Source organism: Theropithecus gelada, chromosome 19 (genome assembly GCF_003255815.1).
Source record: "Theropithecus gelada isolate Dixy chromosome 19, Tgel_1.0, whole genome shotgun sequence".
Classification (NCBI taxonomy): Eukaryota; Metazoa; Chordata; class Mammalia; order Primates; family Cercopithecidae; genus Theropithecus; species Theropithecus gelada.
Window position 1 is genome coordinate 48,172,940 of NC_037687.1, and position 18,885 is coordinate 48,191,824.

Genomic DNA, 18,885 nt, shown 5'->3' on the forward strand with positions numbered 1-18,885 from the left:
TCGTATGGAATCCCTTTCTCTTGAGTGTGGGCTGGACCTAGCAACTTGCTTTTAATGAGTGGAACACAGAAAAATGAATGGGAAAGCACTTCTATGATTAGATTATGAAACACTGGTAGCAGTCTCTTGCACTCTCTTGTCTTGCTCATTATGATGATGTAAGCTGCAATATGGAGAGGCCCACATAGCAATAAATGTTTTAAGAGCAAAGGCTCTTAAAACAGCCAGAGAGGAACTGAGACCCTTGGAACTGAATCCTACCAACAACTATATAAATGAGCTTGGACGTAGATTCTTCTTCAGTTGAACCTTCAGAGGAAACCCCAGCCTCAGCTACCACCTGAGAGCAGTCTTGTGAGAGACCCCCATTTAGAGGTCCCAGACGAGCCACACCCAGATATGACACACATGGTGATATAATAAATGCTGTTTTAGTGAGTCATTACACTTTGGAATACTTTGTTACACAGCAATAGTTAACAAATACATTTTTTTCTATCTACTATTTTTGGACATGCCTCCTTCCTCTTATTTGCTGTTATAAGTATTATTGCATTAAATAGCCTACAGAACATAACTTATCTTCAGAAACTTATTTACATAAGTGGCATTGGTAAGTCAAAAGGTAGGAGCAGGCCTCAGTTTGGTAGTGCATATAATAAAAGTTTGGAATAATACAAAGAAGATTAGCACGGCCTCTACGCAAAGATAATATGCAAATTCATGAAGTGCTCCATATTTTTTTACAACGGCTTAAAATCCATTCAATGGATGAAGGATAGTGTTTTCACCAAGTGGTGTTCTGTATCTTGACTGTGGTGGTAAATATTAATACATGAACCTACACATGGGATTAAGTTGTACAGAACTACACACACACACACACACACACACACACACACACCATTGAGCATAAGTAAAACTGGAGACATCTGACTGAGGGTGCTGAGATGTATCATTGTTAGTATCAGATTGTGAAATTATACTGTAGTTTTTAAGATGCTATCATTGGGGGAGACTAGGAAAAGAGTCCATATGATCTATGATCATTCTGTATTATTCCTTCCAACTAAATGTGAATCTATAATCACCTCAATAAACATTGCAATTTTTGAATGAGATGAGCATTTTTATTATTTATTTATTTATTTATGTATTTATTTATTTATTTTTCTTGATGATAGAGATGGGGGAATCTTACTGTGTTTCCCAGGCTGGTCTCGAACTCCTGGGCTCAAGTGATCTTCCTGCCTCAGCCTCCCAAAGTGCTGCGATTACTGGCATGAGCCACCACCCCAGGCCAAGATCAGCATTTTTATAATTTCAAAATATGTTAACATATTTCACTCCAAGAAGAGCACAATTTATAATTCTACTCACCATATGAATGAGTTAGTTAATGAGCATGCTCACTAGTGTGGTTTTATTAATTTTTGCCCCATTACAGTATGGTAGGAAATTCTGTGAAACCAACAATAAGGAAGATAAAGTGAGTTTTTTAATTATTATTTTTAAGAAGGTATTTCTCTATTGCCCAGGCTTGGAATATAGTGGTTTGTTCATAGCTGACTGTAACCGTGAACTCCTGGGCTGAAGCTATCCTCCTGTCTTAGCCTCCCAAGTAGCTAGGACTACAGGCATGCTCTACTACGCCTGGCTAATTTGTTAATTCTTTGTCAGGGTGGGGTCCCACTATGTAGCTCAGGCTGGTCTCGAACTCCTAGGCTTAATTGATCTTCCCGTCTTGGCCTCCCAAAGAACTGGGATTATATGCGTGAGCCACTGTGCCCTGCCAATTGTTTTATACTGATAAAATATTTACTTAACCAAGAACATATGAGAATCACATAGTTCTTATACAATTAATGAATTCTTAATTCCTTTTGCAATGTGGCACAAAAATATATCAAGTAAAACTACATGACAGGCCAGGCACGGTGGCTCAAGCCTGTAATCCTAGCACTTTGGGAAGACAAGGTGGGTGGATCACCTGAGATCAGGAGTTCGAGACCAGCCTGACAAACATGGCGATACTCTGTCACTACTAAAAATACAAAAAAATTAGCCTGGCATGGTGGTGGGCACCTGTAATCCCAGCTACTCAGGAGGTTGAGGCAGGAGAATCACTTGAACCCAGGAGGCCGAGGTTGCAGTGAGCCAAGATCACGGCACTGTACTCCAGCCTGGGTGACAGGCTCCATCTCAAAAAACGATAACAACAACAAACAAAAACTACGTGACAATAATGTGACATTCTCCTCTCAGATTGTAACAGATCAGGCGGATAATAAACATAGAGAAAATTAAAAAATGTTGCAGAAAAGGTTGATTCTTTGTCTAAATCTAAATCTACATATATCTGCATCTATATAGTTACATCAAACAACAAAACTAAACAGTCTTCAAATATCCATGGGATAATGAGAATTCCACACCCAGACACCCACGCACATGGCTTTAAAAATCCCAAAGAATAGGACTAATTTCAATTCCATGACCCCAATATAGTAGAAGTAGAAAAAAAGGAAAATCTTAGGCAGAAAATTTAACCCAAATGCAATTTAAAGATACATTCTAAATACTTGCGAATTAATGAGGGAAACAAAAGTGAACTTCTTCCTCATTTTTAAACACTAAACACTGAAGATAAATGATGGAAACATTCCATGGAAGAGGCTAGAAAATGAATAAGACATTTAAAAAAAAAATCCGGTGGTGGATTGCAAAACTAGAGGCAAATTATCCCTCCTGCCGGTGTCTAAGCTCTCCAGGCTCTTAGCATCATCAGGCTCCCACACCGACTCTGAGCTTGGCCTTGGGACCTGCTTTAGCCAATGGGGCAGTTGAAAACATACCACAGGCAGACTTGAAAAGCATGTGCACCTTCTATTTCACTCTCTTATTGTGGTCACCATGTGGAGAAGCCAGGGTTAGGCTGTTGCTTGGTGAGAGGTATGTGGCCCCATCACCCTTGTCACCCTGGCCAATGGCCTGCCAGCTCCCTGTTGTATGACTGAGGGCATCTGAGTTCTTCCAGCCACCAGCCCACTCACCGGCTGATCCTGGATGCCTGAGTGAGCCTCGCAATGATTAGCTGAGGCTGCCTGAACCACTCAGCCCACCCACAGAGTCGTGAGCTAACTAAATAGTGGCTGTTTTTAAGCTGCTGAGTTTTGGGGGTGGTTTGTTACACAGCAAAAGCTGTGGCATGAAAACATAAGGTTAAGACGAAGAGGCAGTTGTTGCACAAAGTTACAAGTTGTGTCACTGCTCTCCCATCATCTGTGCTAATGAAATAAAGTAAGTGCTAGGCAAGCGATCTATAATGGTGTGGCTGGAGCCGCAGAATTCTAAGAAGGTGTACAGAACTTGGCTGAGAGCAGAGAACGTCCCCCAAGCCTGGGCTCTGTGCAAGCATTTCCCCTTCCCTCTGCGCCTAGGCATAGAATTCACCCTGGTGACACGGGTCTGTTTCACACCAGGTCATGAGCCACTTTGCCTGAAACCGGGAGAATCAGTAAGGCAATCCTCATAAGCCTCATGGCCCTCACTCATGGGTCAGGGCTGTGGGTTCTCAGTGCAGTGAGTTCTATAGCTAAGTGGACACAGGTCAGACAATGAAATCAGCCTTTGCAATGAGAAGCTGGGCTGAACCACAAGTCAGTCAGCGCAGACTGCAGGGCCAGGCAGCATACACAGCGTAGGTCCTCTGCACATGTTTGAATGAAGGTGTACGCATTGTTAACATAACGTGCACATAGGTGTGGGGACACTCATGTGTCTGGGATTATGTGGTGAGTGATTCTTCAGGTCTCCCTGGGCAGAGGAACCTGGAATCCTTAGCAGACGGGGTTGCCCAGCCGGCTGGCTTAGTCTCAAGCCATCTGAACGGAAGTCAAAGATTTCTGCAGGGACCTGTTGTTCCACAGGTGTTCCTGCAGCATCGTAAACAAGATGGAAGGGACAAGCCACATCTGTCTGTTTGCAATAAAAGCAAACCCTTAAGAACAGACAAGATGGCACAGAGGCACCACATCTGTTGCAAGGGGACCAGCGGCCGCTGGCAGTTTTTATTTGGCTTTGTTTGTGCAGCTGGGAGGCGGGCCTGGTGGGAGATGGTAGGATTTGTCTTCCGAGTCCCAGAAGCACAGGAGCAATTAGAATCCTGTCTGGCCCTGCAGGGTCAGAAGCTGCACCATTCCTTTCCAAGGGGGCTGGTGACCTCTCTCTGGCCTGCAGTGATCACTCAGCCCACATGCACAGTCCCCAGAGCACCCCCACCCATGCCTTCACATCTTGGGCTTAAGAAACTGGGAAAGACCACGAGAATCCAAAGAGAGGGTGGTACAGGCAACATTCAACAGCCAAAAATTCTTGTCGCCAAAAATGCCCATTTAGATCCAATTTAGAATTTAAAACTAAATGTCTTTTTTTTTTTTTTTTTTTTTTTTAATAGGGTCTTTCTCTGTTGTGGTCTGGACTGCAGTGCAATGGCATGATCACGGCTCACTGCAGCCTTGACTTTCGGGGCTCCTGTTATCCTCCTGCCTCAGCCTCTTGAGAAGGTAGGACCACCATGCTCAGCTAATTTTTAAAATGTTTGTGGAGACAGGGTCTCACCATGTTGCCCAGACCGGTCTTGAATTCCTGGCCTCAAGAGATCCTCCCACCTCAGCCACCCAACATGTTGGAATTACAGGCGTAAGCCACTGCATCCAGCTTTGTTCTTGGTTTTGTGATTGGGAAGTTCTGGATACATTCACTGAAGCTGTAGTTTTCTCCATTGTCCTGTCCCTGGCTTTGTGCTGCTCTCTGCCTGCTGGATCTCCCACCCCTGCATGGCCCAGTGGTTTGTAAATGGCAAGCTCCAAGGGGCCATGACGCCATGTGGCTCATTTTTGTATCCCCAGCTCCAGAAAAGGCCTGGCACACTAGAGTCCCCAAGTCATTCACTCATAGTAACTCAGTGGTCAGTAAGGCCTCTTCTAGGTGATTTCTAGAGATTCCTCCAGGTGGTCAGTCTATTCTGCAAGGTCTTTGGATTCCTCTAAAATCTGCAATGGTGAATCTCTGCAGCATGGGAATTTGGGGGAGTCCCACAGGGTGATTGACACAGTCAGCCTTTACCGCTTTTTAGGTTTTTGATTCTTACTGATGTTGAGTTCCAAGGCTTCAAAGTCAGGATGAGGCCGGGCATGGCAGCTCACCCTTGTAATTCCAGCACTTTGGGAGGCTGAGGTGGGAGGATTGCTTCAGCCCAGAGATTTGAGTCTAGCCTAGGCAACACAGTGAGACCCCATCTATACATACACTCACACACAATAGCCAGACATGATGGTGTCTGCCTGTAGTCCCAGCACTTTGGGAGGCCAAGGCGAGAGAATTGCTTGAGCCCAGAAGTTTGAGACCAGCTGGGGCAGCATAGTGAGACTCTGTCTCTACAAAAAATAAAATAAAATAAATCAGCCAGGAGTGATTGCACACGCCTGTAGTCCCAGCTACTCTGGAGGCTGATGGAGGAGGATGGCTTGAGCCCAGGAGTTGGAGGCTGCAGTGAGCTATGATCACTTCAGCCTGGGTGACAGAGTGAGACCCTGTCTCAAGATAAAAAAGAAAAAAAAAAAAGTCAGGATGGGCAATAGTAAGAATGAATAAATAAACAGGTAACTTAGAGTGTTGCTGGATGAGTTGGGAGCCTGCTGCTGTCACCCTGCACACGCTGCCCTCCCTGGTCCCAGGAACAGGACATCTTCCCTGTGCATACCTTGGTCCTTCTCCTTCCCAGCTTTGGTGTCCAGCTTGAAATATGGCTGCTTCTTATGGCTTCTGCTCCACCTTCCAACCAATCGAACGGCTTGGGGACCTCATATATTTCCCATTCACCTGGCCAGCTTCCCTCTGTCCCTTAAACCTTCACAGGTGTCTACGTTTAGCCTGGCATAGACAACAAAGCCACTGGCACACAAAGCTTCAGGGATGCTTGTCCTGAACCAGTGCTCATAGATGCTGACATTGTCACAGTGGTCCCTGTTGACACGTCTGCTCGTAGGAAGAGGAAAGACAGCACCACCACTCAGCTTGTGTTGAATTTATTTTTGTTCTACGAGCCTGCAGAAGTCGCAACCCGTGATGCCTATCTAAAAATCCAACCATATCAAAAGAAAGCCGCCGCTCTATAAACGAGATTAGCTATCTCCCAATTTCGGTGTATAAATTGGCTCTCAATTTAAACTTCCTCCCCTGCAGTACTCCTTCATTACAAACCATCATTGCATCAGGAGAACATTGGAAAAAAGAAAAGCAACACAACAAAATACTTAATTTCATTAATCTGTTTAGCAATACCAATATAATGAGGCATTGTATTGATTTTCTTACTTAGGATTTAAAATCTAGACTTCTTTTCACAGAATTAAATGCTTCAAACTGATATTCCACCTCTTTACAGTTGCATCTTTAATTTAGTTGTTATAATTAGGCATTAACGGGTGTCAGTAGGATAGCCAGTTAGAGACCATTCTGTTCTGCTTGTCTTGATTATCACAGTTTAGATGTAAAGTAAATTAGAATGAAAGACTATACAGTCCAATTACAGATAAAAGCAGCAAACTGCACTGTTGTAATTAGATGCCAGGACTATTTTTCTTAGATTTTGTATCTCTGAGGGCCTTTCTGAGAGCTACTTAGCTGAAGCTACCGCTAAAAGATTTCAGAGTGGGTCTGAGTCTTTGAGGCCATCTTGTCTCTTCCAAAACTTGAACTTCTGACTGGGCTTTCCTCCCGGGAGCCTCTTTTCTTTACCCAGAGCCCCTGAGCACTTGCTGGAGTTGTTTTTTACCTTGGTGCCAGGGTCTTCAGGCACCCCTGCCTTTCAGTGCCTGGACAACTCAGGTAGACTGGGGTGTAAGGGTTGGTTTCTTCATGCATCCATCTGGCTACCCCACCCCTCTTCCTCTGACCTCTTCACCACCTCCTTTTCTTCCCCTCCTCCTCTTCCCCATTCATGTCTAAACTTGACTTTTTGGCTCAGAATGGTGGTCCAAACCATGCTTTCAACCCCGGCGGCAGAATTTACTAAAGGTGAGGATATGCTAAGGGTGCCTTCTTGTAGGCACTGTTTATCTTTGAGCAGAGAGGGGAACAGCCAGCTGTGGGGGCTGAAGAATGACTTAGAGGTAATGGACCCATCCATTCGTTGAATACGCATTTATAATCAGTGTTATAACAAGCATGCATTGACTGTGCAGTCTGCCGGGTGTGTGTCTGCCCCACAGTCACCAGGTCCTGAGTCCCCCACCCCTAGCAGGTATGTGTCCCTGGACTCTTATCCATCGTCATGCCTTATACAGTGGCAGAAGCACTTGTGAGCATGAAGTCTCTGTGTTCTGTGAGGGACAGAGCAGGGACACCCAGTCCATACGGGAGGCAAGAAATCCCCCTGTCCTTCACAACACCGAGCTGTGACACCTGAGGCGTTTTGAAGATCTAGAGGCAATTATTTAGATGGGTAGATAAATAGCAGGAAAAAAGTTCCAGGAGGAATATCCTGTTTAACTCAAAGGCACTGAGGTAGTCTCAGGTAGTGAGAGCATGGTGGGAAATAAACCTACAAGGAGTAGAAGTGTGGCCAGATGTGGTGGCTCATGCCTGTGATCCCAGCACTTTGGGAGGCCGAGGCAGGAGGATCATTAGGTCAGGAGTTTAAGACCAGCTTGGCCAACATGGTGAAACCCCGTCTCTGCTAAAAATGCAAAAATTAGATGAGCATGGTGGCTCATGCCTATAATCCCAGCTGCTCAGGAGGCTGGGGCAGGAGAATCACTTGAATCCGGGAGGCAGAGGTTGCAGTGACCTGGGATCATGCCTCTGCACTCCAGCTTGGGTGATAGAGCAAGACTCTGTCTGGAGAGAAAAAAAAAAAAATTAGAAGGGCCCAGGCCATGAAGGATCTTGTGAGCTAAGCTAAAGGAGATGACTCATGACTCAGTTAGGACCCTAGTCATGGGAAATGTCTGCAGGGTCCTCCCTGCACTGAAGTAAATGCCTGGGTCCTCAGTCCTATTGAAATCCTGGTGCAGACTGGCACCTGGGCATCAAATCAAAACCAAAACTAAAGAGGAAACCTTATTCCTTGCAAATGTTTTATGAGAGAGCCACTGTTGATTTAAGAAGATTCCTTTTATTTCCATGATGAATTAATTTCCCAGAGATCATTTAAGGTGTATTCCAAGCATATATTTTCTTTTGCGACCAAACGGATCTGACCTCTTACTAATTTTGTCTACAATTAGTTTGGTGTAATTACCATCACTTACGATTCAGTCTGCTTTCACTAAAAAAAATTATTGTTCACAGGGTCATAAAACTCTTTAAAAATTGCTTAATGAAAAATGGAGCCTTGGGAACGTCGCATAAGATAAGCCCAGCCATTAAATCCTGGACTTACTGTGTGCAGGAGGTGGTGGTTAGTGCTAGAGCTTCCTCAGCAGTGGAGTGGCAGCGTGTGGGAGAGAAGGCCTCCTTTACCGGTGTCCCCTTGTGTCCCTGGGTGCGTGCAGCCTAGCAGGGTCTGCAATACCAACTCAAACACAAAATGCCTAATATGCCGTGTGTTCATCTCCTGCTTTTCTCCTGATGAGTCAGAATGGACAGATCCAGCCAGAATAAAGAAAGAATGGGAACACAGCATTGTAGACCCATCACTAGCCTCAAAGTCAATTTCATCATTCACAGGTAGATGCTGGCTGAGCTAAGCCCACTCTTGTGCAACCTCTACATTTGAGAGGCTCACAGCCTGGGGAGGCACTGGACAGCCACGCTCCCCATCCTGCCCTCATTTCTCCACAGCAAGCCTCCTCCTATCAGCCAGCCCTGATTATGAAGAGTGACAATCCATTCTTAGTTATCCCAAGTGGACTAGTACCTCCTCATCCCCTCATTGCTGGACTGGAGAAGTGCAAAACCAATGATCTTGAATTTTCTCCAACACCACATGTCTTTGAAATATGATGAGTGCACCGGACAACTTTGTTCTTTTGTTCTTGGTGTAGACACACAGGTTCTGATGTTCTGGCATGTATGAATCAGGGTTCTCTGGAGAAACAGAACTGATAGAATATAGAGATAGAGGCATACATGCATATGGAAATAGATATAGCTAGCCAGATAGATGAGAGGGGATCTACTATGGGATTTGGCTCACACTATTACGGCGGCTGAGAAGTTCCACAGTATGCTGTCTGCAAGCTGGAGAGCCAGGGCAGCCACTGGTGCAGCTCAGTCCCAGGCCCATGGCCTGAAAACCTTTAAACAGCAGGTAGGGGAAGTGGTAAAAGTCTCAAAGTTCAGAGGCTGGAAAATGTGGACTTTTGGTGTCCAAGGTCGGAAGATGGATGGCCCAGACACAGAAGAGACAGACAGCAAACTGACCTTGCCTCTGCCTTTTTGTTCTATCTGGGCCCTCATCCAATGGGAGGGTGTCTGCCTTAATTGGGATAGGGCAGATCTTCCTTACTCAGTTCTCTGACTCACACGCCTAACTCTTCTAGATGCAACTTCACACACATCCCCCAAATAATGCTTTATCATACCAGCTATCCCGGTATCCCTCAACCATCAAGCTGACACCTAAAATTAGCCATGACATGGTGTGAACAGACATGTCCCTCACGTTCTGGGTGTGCACACACACGTTCTCAGGTTCTGGGTTTGCACACACATGTTCTCATATTCTGAGTATATATACACATATTCCCATGTTCTGAGTGTATACACACATACCCTCATATGCTGGGTGTACACACACATGTCCTCATGTTCTGGGTGTGTATACACACATTCCCATGTTCTGGGTGTGTATACACACATTCCCATGTTCTGGGTGTGCACACACATACCCTCACATTCTGGGTGTACACACACAGGTCCTCACGTTCTGGGTGTGTTTACAAACGTTCCCATGTTCTGGGTGTGCACATAAGCTCTCGTGTTCTGGGTGTGTATATACACATTCTTATGTTCTGTATATGTGCACACATGTCCTCATGTGCTGAGTGTGTATATACAAGTTTCCATGTTCTGGGTGTGCACACACACCCCCGCCATGCTCTGGGTGTGTGTGTGTGAGCTGGTACCACTTCACAGTATTGCTTCAAATTGGTACAGTGAAGAAGACGTACAAGAAGAAGGAAGATTCTAGAATCAGGGCTGCCTGGATAATCACTGCAAGGTGTTCAGCTCTGGGTGTCTGATCATGTGGCTGACAGGGCCTCACCGCCCCCTGAGACAGACCCTGCAGCTCTGGCCCCCAGTCACAAGCACTCCCAAGCCCAATGAGTCACCTGACTTTGCTTCTTCAGTTTAGAGCACAGTTGCTAAGTAAAAGGTAGCAAGACATGGACACTGACATTCCGGATGAGCTCCTGTGTCCAAGAAGGCAAACTGGGCAGGATTTGGATCCTGGGGTTGGGGGAACCATCTGTCACCAGCGCACCATCACTTACTCCCAGCCAGCACTGTTGTTACCGGGAAGGAGATGAAAGCTGTGTGAGATATGGTCCTTGTTTCAAGAACTCTACAGCTTCGTAAGGAGGATAAAACAAGCCATCAAAACAGCACAGGAGCAAAGGAAAAGGGTGTGGAGTTGGCCAAATGGTGCCCAGAGGGTTGGCTGTGGGCCTGGAGTTGTGTTTTGTCTGTGTCTATCATGTTTTTAATGTTTACACATTGAAATCAGGATGCACGGTTCTCTTGAAATGGGGAGATGTGGCCACTGCAGCCACAGCTCAGCGCTTGGGTTTGCCATGACCCTTCACTCTGTGTGTAGCTTCACACCTCATTCCCCTTGGCTGTCGGGGCCTCATTTGCACCAGTGACCCCTTGGGCAAGCAACCTAGCCTCTCTCTGTCCCACGTTCCTCATCTGAAGATAAGAGTGACCGTGTCACTGCCTCATGCTGTGAGTATGGTCATTAAATGGGAAAAATGCCTGTAAGGGGCTTAGCGTGTTGTTCAGTATAGAGAAGGCACTCATGAAGTGCTGGCCATTGTCATCTTTGTGATCACATTTAATGATATAATTTTTATAATATACTTTTGATAATATGTAATGGGATTGTAAACTAGTTCAACCATTATGGAAAACAGTATGGCGATTCCTCAAGGATCTAGAACTAGATGTACCATATGACCCAGCCATCCCATTACTGGGTATATACCCAAAGGATTATAAATTATGCTGCTCTAAAGACACATGCACACGTATGTTTATTGCAGCACTATTCACAATAGCAAAGACTTGGAATCAACCCAAATGTCCATCAGTGACAGATTGGATTAAGAAAATGTGGCACATATACACCATGGAATACTATGCAGCCATAAAAAAGGATGAGTTTGTGTCCTTTGCAGGGACATGGATGCAGCTGGAAACCATCATTCTTAGCAAACTATCACAAGAACAGAAAACCAAACACCGCATGTTCTCACTCATAGGTGGGAACTGAACAATGAGATCACTTGGACTCAGGAAGGGGAACATCACACACCGGGGCCTGTCGTGGGGAGGGGGAAGAGGGGAGGGATTGCATTGGGAGTTATACCTGATGTAAATGACGAGTTGATGGGTGCAGCACACCAACATGGCACAAGTATACATATGTAACAAACCTGTACGTTATGCACATGTACCCTAGAACTTAAAGTATAATAATAAATAAATTAAAAAAAAAATCAGTAGTCATTCATTATTCCTGGTGAACCAATGCAGAAACTTTCTTGCAACTCAACCCTGAGGTTAAACTGCGAGGTCCGACTTGCATTTCACATCCTGCCAGCCCAATGACATGCAATCGTTTGTGAGGCTGAACATTTTCTTTTGATAAACCTGTGATCCACAGCTTTGTGGTCTCCTGCAGCACCTTTTAAGGGATGGTTGGTTATATTTGCTAACCAACCAAATAGAACCCACCAAAGTCTGCCGAACTTAGATCAAGAATTTTTCAAAATGATAGACAGCTCCAAAACTCTGGAGCAAAATAGCATCTTATTCAATATGGAATTCACAAGTGCAATGTACAAGGACGATATACTAGACCTTATTGATGGTGAATTCATCTCTCCCACTCAGGATTCCTGGAGACCGCACATCCCTGGCACTTGAGTGTTGTGAATTCGGATCATGATAAATACAAGTCTTTTGTGTATGTAACTTAAATCTGGGTGTTTTCTCCAAAGGTAGGGTAGCTTCTTCCAAGTCATCTTTATGAAAAAAACAGTTCTTTAGATTATAGTGTTTGCTTTGCCTTAGGGGAACAATGTCTTTTGATAAGTAGAATTTATTTACAGAAATTAGTGCCAAGATTTTGTTAAACTGTGCTCAATATTCTGTTTCAATCCTTGCGTGAAATGTTGGTATATGTTTTGTGAAATGGACATGTATGAATCAAAGGATGCAATAAATTGCATTAGTGATTCAACATTGATTAACAAGCAGGCTTTGTGGGGATTTTAAAGTATTATATCCCTTACCTTTGTTCAGTAACAAAATAAAGTGACCTCAGCAGTATTCTGTGGGTTTGAGGAAGGCTGGAAAGAGATACCTGAGTCCTAGGTTCACCTTCACTCCTGAAATTCCTGCTTCATCCACTGGGACACAAGTGGAAACAAAGGAGTCTTTGGTTATGCAGATCTGGGTGTTGATGTGCCCAGTGCTTTTTCAACTTGTCCCTGGATGGAAAGCATTTACTGATCATCTACTATATGCCCAGGACTGTCCCCAGTACAGAGGATGCAGAAGTGAAAAGAGAGCCCTAGGCCTGGCGCAGTGGCTCACGCCTGTAATCCCAGCATTTTGGGAGGCCGAGGCGGGCGGATCACCTGAGGTCAGGAGTTTGAGACCAGCCTGACCAACATGGTCTCTACTAAAAATATAAAAATTAGCAGGGCATGGTGGCAGGTGCCTGTAATCTCAGCTACTCAGGAGGCTGAAGCAGGAGAATCACTTGAACCTGGGAGGCGGAGATTGCAGTCAGCTATCATGCCACTGCATTGCAGCCTGGACGACAGAGGGAGGCTCTGTCAAAACAAAAACAAAAACAAAAACAGAGAGCCCTAGCATCTTCCAAATATTCCTTGACTACCTACCAAGTACCCAGGGCTGTTGTGCTGGGAACACAGTGGTGATGAAGGGGCAGATAAAATTTTTTTCCCTCATGTACTCATTCTCAGGTGAAGAGATAGTCAATAAAAACATAGCTAATGCCAGTCAGAGATGACAGAACCATGACAGAAAGGAAGACAGGTGAGGGCACAGGAGCCATGGGGGACATGGCAGGTGATGACAGTCGGCCTCTCTGAGAAGCCTCCTCTCTGAGAAGCCTCCAGGCAGAGATGGGAGCAGATGAGGATAACGACGAGAGGGTCAGGTCACACCGGGCTCCTTGGGGCCACACGGAGCTCAGATTTTATATTGAATGTGATGGGAAGCCCTTTGAGAAGGGGAGTAACGTGATCTTTAGTTCTTTGCCAGATTTTAAGTCAAACAGGCTTGGAAACTAGAGCATACTTTGGGGACCTCTTCTGCAAATGGGGTACAGGCAGGCAACTAGAGTCAGTGATGACAATTTAGAGAGAGGGAGGGACTGCGGTAAACCCAAGCACAGGCCAGGGCTTCTCGTGAGGAAGACGGATTCTTTCTTCAATCACACTGGAGAAGAGGCCCAGAGAATGTGAGTACTGGCACACAAGTGACCCCAAATGAATCCTTGATTAGGCAATTATGGGCATTTACACACCAAATATTTTCATTGTATATATGTAAAGCATAAAACATGATGTTCTGATAGACCGCGTGAAATGATTAATCCCGCCAAGCAAATTAACATATCCGTGTCTCCTCTCCTAGTTCCCTTTGTGTGTGTGTGGGTGTGTAGTGAGAGCACCTGAAATCTCTCTTAGCAAATTTCCAGCAAACAATACGCTATTAGTATCTGTAGTCTCCCTGCTGTACATTACATTTCTGGACTTACACCTCCTACATTGCTGCAACTTTGTACGCTAAGACCAACGTTCTCCCAGCTCCCTGCCCCTAGTAACCAGCATACCACTCTCTGCCTCTGTGATTTGACCTTTTTAGGCTCCTTGTGTAAGTGACATCACATCGTGCTTTCTTTTTTTTTTTTTGAAATGGAGTCTCACTCTGTCACCCAGACTGGAGTGCAGTAGTGCAATCTTGGCTCACTGTAGCCTCTGTCTCCTGGCTTCAAGCAATTCTCTTGCCTCAGCCTTCTGAGTAGCTGGGATTACAGTTTCCTGCCACCAGGTCTGACTAATTTTTGTATTTTTTGTAGAGATGGGGTTTCACCATGTTGGCCAGGCTGGTCTTGAACTCCTGGCCTCAAGTCGCCTCGGCCTCCCAAAGTGCTGGGATTACAGGCATGAGCCACCGCTCCCAGCCAGTGCTTTCTTTCTACATCTGGCTTATTTCACTTAACATAACGTTCATCTGTGTTGTTGCAAATGGCAAGGCTGAGGGTCGGGCTTCTGAGTAACTTGCAGTGTCCTGTATTGTTTCAGCTTGGCCCCTGGACAGCTAACTCCCAAAGCAGTACTTGATTTCTGTTCAAAATAAGAAACTGCCCTGCCCTTATTTCTGGTTCTCCTAAGCCCACAGGGTCCCCAAGACATCTGAACTTTCTGGGAAGCCTTTGTGGTCTTCCTTTTTTTTTGGTTTCAGGGCAGAGAACACATGCCTATGTCCAGCTATGGGCATCTGTGTGTGAAAACCTGTGTGTTTTGACAGTATCCCATATGGAACCGGGCATCAGGGAGAGATGTGACTGTAGGTGAGGAACATGTCCTCTTGCTGACTTCCCTCCCTTGAGATCCCTTCCAGCCTTTCCTTGACCTAGTGAGCCAGGACAACCCGGAGCAGACGCAGGGACAAAAGTGTCCTGGAAAGACATGGGATGCTTCTGGGAGCTACTGTGTTGCTCCCTCCAACCCTGGGGGTCCATGCCCTTGGCCCTACCCTGGGTGTCCTCATCAGGAAGGCTGGGCCATGACTCAGTTCCGAAAGCATCCACATACTAGTGATTTCCCTGTTCCTTGGTCATTAGCAAAGTGCAAACCACGGCCGGGATGCTGACTGGAGGCCTCCAAGCACCCCGAGTCCATGTTATTAAGGCAAACTTAAGAGTAGTAAATAAAAGGAACAAACAAAATAAAAACACAGAATGAAAAAATAATTAAAACAATAACTATTCCATTCATTCTGAGCACATCATCTCAGATTGCATTAGAAAAAACTACAATAAAAACATGCTTTTAATCTGATAGTAAAAAAGCCCAATAAAATAAAAATGAGCTCCATTAATGAAAATAATGGCTCTCACCCCAGCCAGTTAAAATGCTGAGCTTATGTGTTTTGGGGTTTGGGGGAGATGAGGACTGTTTTTTTTCCCCCACAGCTAGTGATAGATTTGCTTTTGTTACATACTCGAGATGGTCCTAGCTAATTAGTGTTGCTCAATATGGAATCTTACCTTTTGTATGAAACCCAAAGAAATTGCAGAGGAAGACAACCAATTCCTTGAGAAATGGGCAAAAGGAAAATTGTGCTCTATTTAAGATTTGGATTTTAGAAAGGAACTCAAATATGTGGCTGTGTGTGTGTGTGTGTGTGTGTGTGTGTGTGTGTCTCTCCCTTTCTCTCTCTCTCTTTTAACCTCCATCTATCTCCCTCCTCCTCATTACTTCAATTTGCTTCTGCCCCTTTTAAGAAATGACTTTAATTTTCTTGCAGATGACAGGTAAGCCCCACCTCAGACTCCTTTTGGAGGAAATGGAGGTATAAATAGATAAGTCCACAATAATAGGCGACCTCAAGCAAGACCCTTTCCTTCTATTTGTGCTAGAAAAATTGTGCAGCAGGGTTCAGGACTTCCTCCCCCATTGCACATCTGCTGTCTTGAATGCTTCCTCACTATGGCCTTTTCCTGCGGTTCTTTTCTCTGTTTCTTCCTAGTATGTATTACCAACTGCAGTTTGTAATTACTTGCATGTTAACTTGCTCAATTCCAAATCCTTTGAGTGTCACTGCAATGGGAGAAATCCCATCAACCACAATCCATGTTGTAACCTCTCAAGACTCTGCTGAGAACCAACCTTAACCAAACCTAGGACAAAACTCATCCAGAGAAGCTCTCTGTCCACTTAAGCAGCCCCTCTGCTGCCCTCCCAGGGTCCTGATGCTGCCACTCCAAGTACAGCACTTACTTGTTCAAATGAATATTAACATTGTAATTTAGTACCCAATCGTGCTTCCCTAGCTGTAACTGGAAATGTGGTATTAAAATCCTTGCATGCTCTTTGGCTACCAGCTTTGCCCATATCCTGGAATTCCTGGAGATTTTTAAAACGTACAATCTTTGTGCTTACACCTCTCTCTTTCGCCAATCTTCCCTTGTCACTTACAGATTTTCTCTCTACTTTGATAGGCTGGGTTGAGTCTTGCTTGAATGACATAAGATGTTGGTAGTTCTTCTCTTTGCTAAAACAGTGTGTACAGAGATGGTGTTCAAGATGGCTTCCCCTTTGCTCTGATATGAGTACTGGCCCCAGAGCATAAGAGCTTTAGGATTCCACCATAGGAAAACCCACTTGCCTTCAAACGCTGTGCCTGATACATAAGTGCTCGCCCAGCTTTGCTTAATTCACGCTTCCTGTCTTGTCTCCTATGCTGGGCCAGTGGTCCTTAAGCCTAAATGCATACTAGAAAACTTGCAAATATTTTTATTTTTTGAAAAAAATATGATGCCCTGTCTCATGTCAGAACAATGAAATCTAAGCGTCTGTGGAGGGGGCTTCCCGATGGTTCTCATAGGCAGGAACAATTGAGATCCCTGCTCCAGGCACAGCCAACATATTTGTGTTTTAAAAAGTCCCTGTTTCCTATATGACCAATTCTATTGTAGAGCAGCCACTGGCAAATTACTGAAAAATTCGTTTCTGCCTTGAACTTTACTATGAACTGATGAGCCATGCTGAAAGTGGAGGAGGGAATGTAGGGTTTCTGTGGGTAAAGAAATACTTTTGAAAATAAAAAGAGTATTCTAACAGGCATTATTTGTGTCTGAAATACTTGCTATTCTAACCTTCAAGTGTTCTGTGCAGATTCTTGCACAAGGCAAGTCTCCCTCTTGGAGGACTGGGTGGGTGTTTTTACAGGATGCACACGGCTCGTCACCAACAGTCCTGCTATTGAGAGTCAGGATCACCATCCGCGGCTTCTGTTTTTAAGAAACATTCATTTGCAACTGGGGAAAAAAAATGCAACAACTACGATGTCAGTAAGTCACCCTCTGAAGAAATGAGTGTTTTCTGACAGCTTTATTGTGTTTAGAGAAGAATTTACTGAACAAAGAGGAGCCCCGTGCTGCAGGGTCGGGGGTGGTATGGGGTTAGCAGGCACCTCCAAGGAGCAACTCCCTGCCTAGCCAGGATCTTCACGCATGTCCTTGTCCCTATAAGCTCCACACGGCTCTCTCTCCAAGGCAAAGCCCCTACAGGTGAAATTCCCAAATCCCTGAATACAAGCCAACTGTTCAAACCAGGTTCAATGAAGGCAACGCCAACTTTTAACCAATGGAGCAGTCTCTGTACCTCACTTGACTTCTGTTTTCTGTAGCTCACTTTCCCTTTTTTTTTTTTGTTCTATAAATGTTATACAATCACGAGGCAGCCCTGGAGTTGCTCTGCACCTAATCGAGTTCTGAGGCTTGCCCAACTCTCGAATCATTGTTTGCTCAGTCAAACCTGTTAAATTTAATTTGTCCAGAGTTTTTCTTTCAAAAGTACCCAGCAGCTCTAGTGCCAGGCCGTGTCAAGTAAACTTCCCCTAAGTGGATCTGGGTTCAAGGCTCCCCACGCATACACTATTCGCACAATTGGAGTGGATTTTCCCTGTGCATCAGAACTACCTGGTGAATGTCCCCAAACTATAGTTTTCAGGGCCTGGACTCTGGAGAGCCTGATTATGTGCTCTGAGCTCCTCGAGTGACTTAGCAACCTGGCTCTTGGGGACCCAGGTTAGAGGGCGATGCGGATGGGTTAAGCCTGCCTCCCCCTGCTAGATGGGTGTTCATCTTGGGCAGGGGTTTGCCAAATTGTGCCTCCAGGGACACAGGATGTTGCACAGGAGCCTTAGGATGAAGATAGCTGGCCCCACATCACCTTGTCCTTCTCAGACATGTTGCGGCCTCAGTGAAATTTCATTACATTAGTACTCTGGTCCCAGCAGATAGTAGCTTAGGCCAGAGTCTCTCACATAAGTGTCACTGGTATGCAGGGCTTGGATAAAAGACTGTTCTCACCAACCTCATCACTGGAAAGAAAGAGGAAATGAAATCAACTAGATGAAACTAGGCTAGCCCTGGAGCCCATGCAGCTATGGACATGAGGCCCTGGGAGGACCACCTTGGCAGTGCAGGACAGCCCGTCTGCCCCGAGAATGACTGTCCGTGGGGTTTTCACACAGGCTTGGCCTATCCTGAGCACCATCCCTGCATCTGAAAGACACTGGTTTGGAGATTTATTCTTGAAGTTTTGGGGAAAATGCCCCCCACATTATCCCCCCGCACAGCTCCTGTATTCAGTCTATTTGTTGTTCTTGTAGGAACGTCTTCTTCCTTGGTTAAACCACGGGGAAGCACTCACCAGGAGGAAAGCAGCATGGTCCCAGGAGAAGGGCTTGGGACAGGAGAAAGCAGAGCCGGCTCTACCAGTAAACCGTGACCACGTCCCATCGTCACTCCTGCTTGGCCTTAGCAACTTTGTGCTGCTGGGATTCTGCCAATTTTTGGTAAGCATTGCTTTGTTTAGGTGACAT

General features: G+C 45.2%; 1 non-coding gene across 1 annotated transcript; it reads left to right on the forward strand.

The window, feature by feature from the left end:
- The first annotated feature begins 638 nt into the window (after nucleotides 1-638).
- LOC112613641 lies at nucleotides 639-743 on the forward strand. Its single transcript, XR_003116972.1, has one exon. It is a non-coding gene; the product is annotated as a U6 spliceosomal RNA (small nuclear RNA).
- Nucleotides 744-18,885: the final 18,142 nt, after the last annotated feature.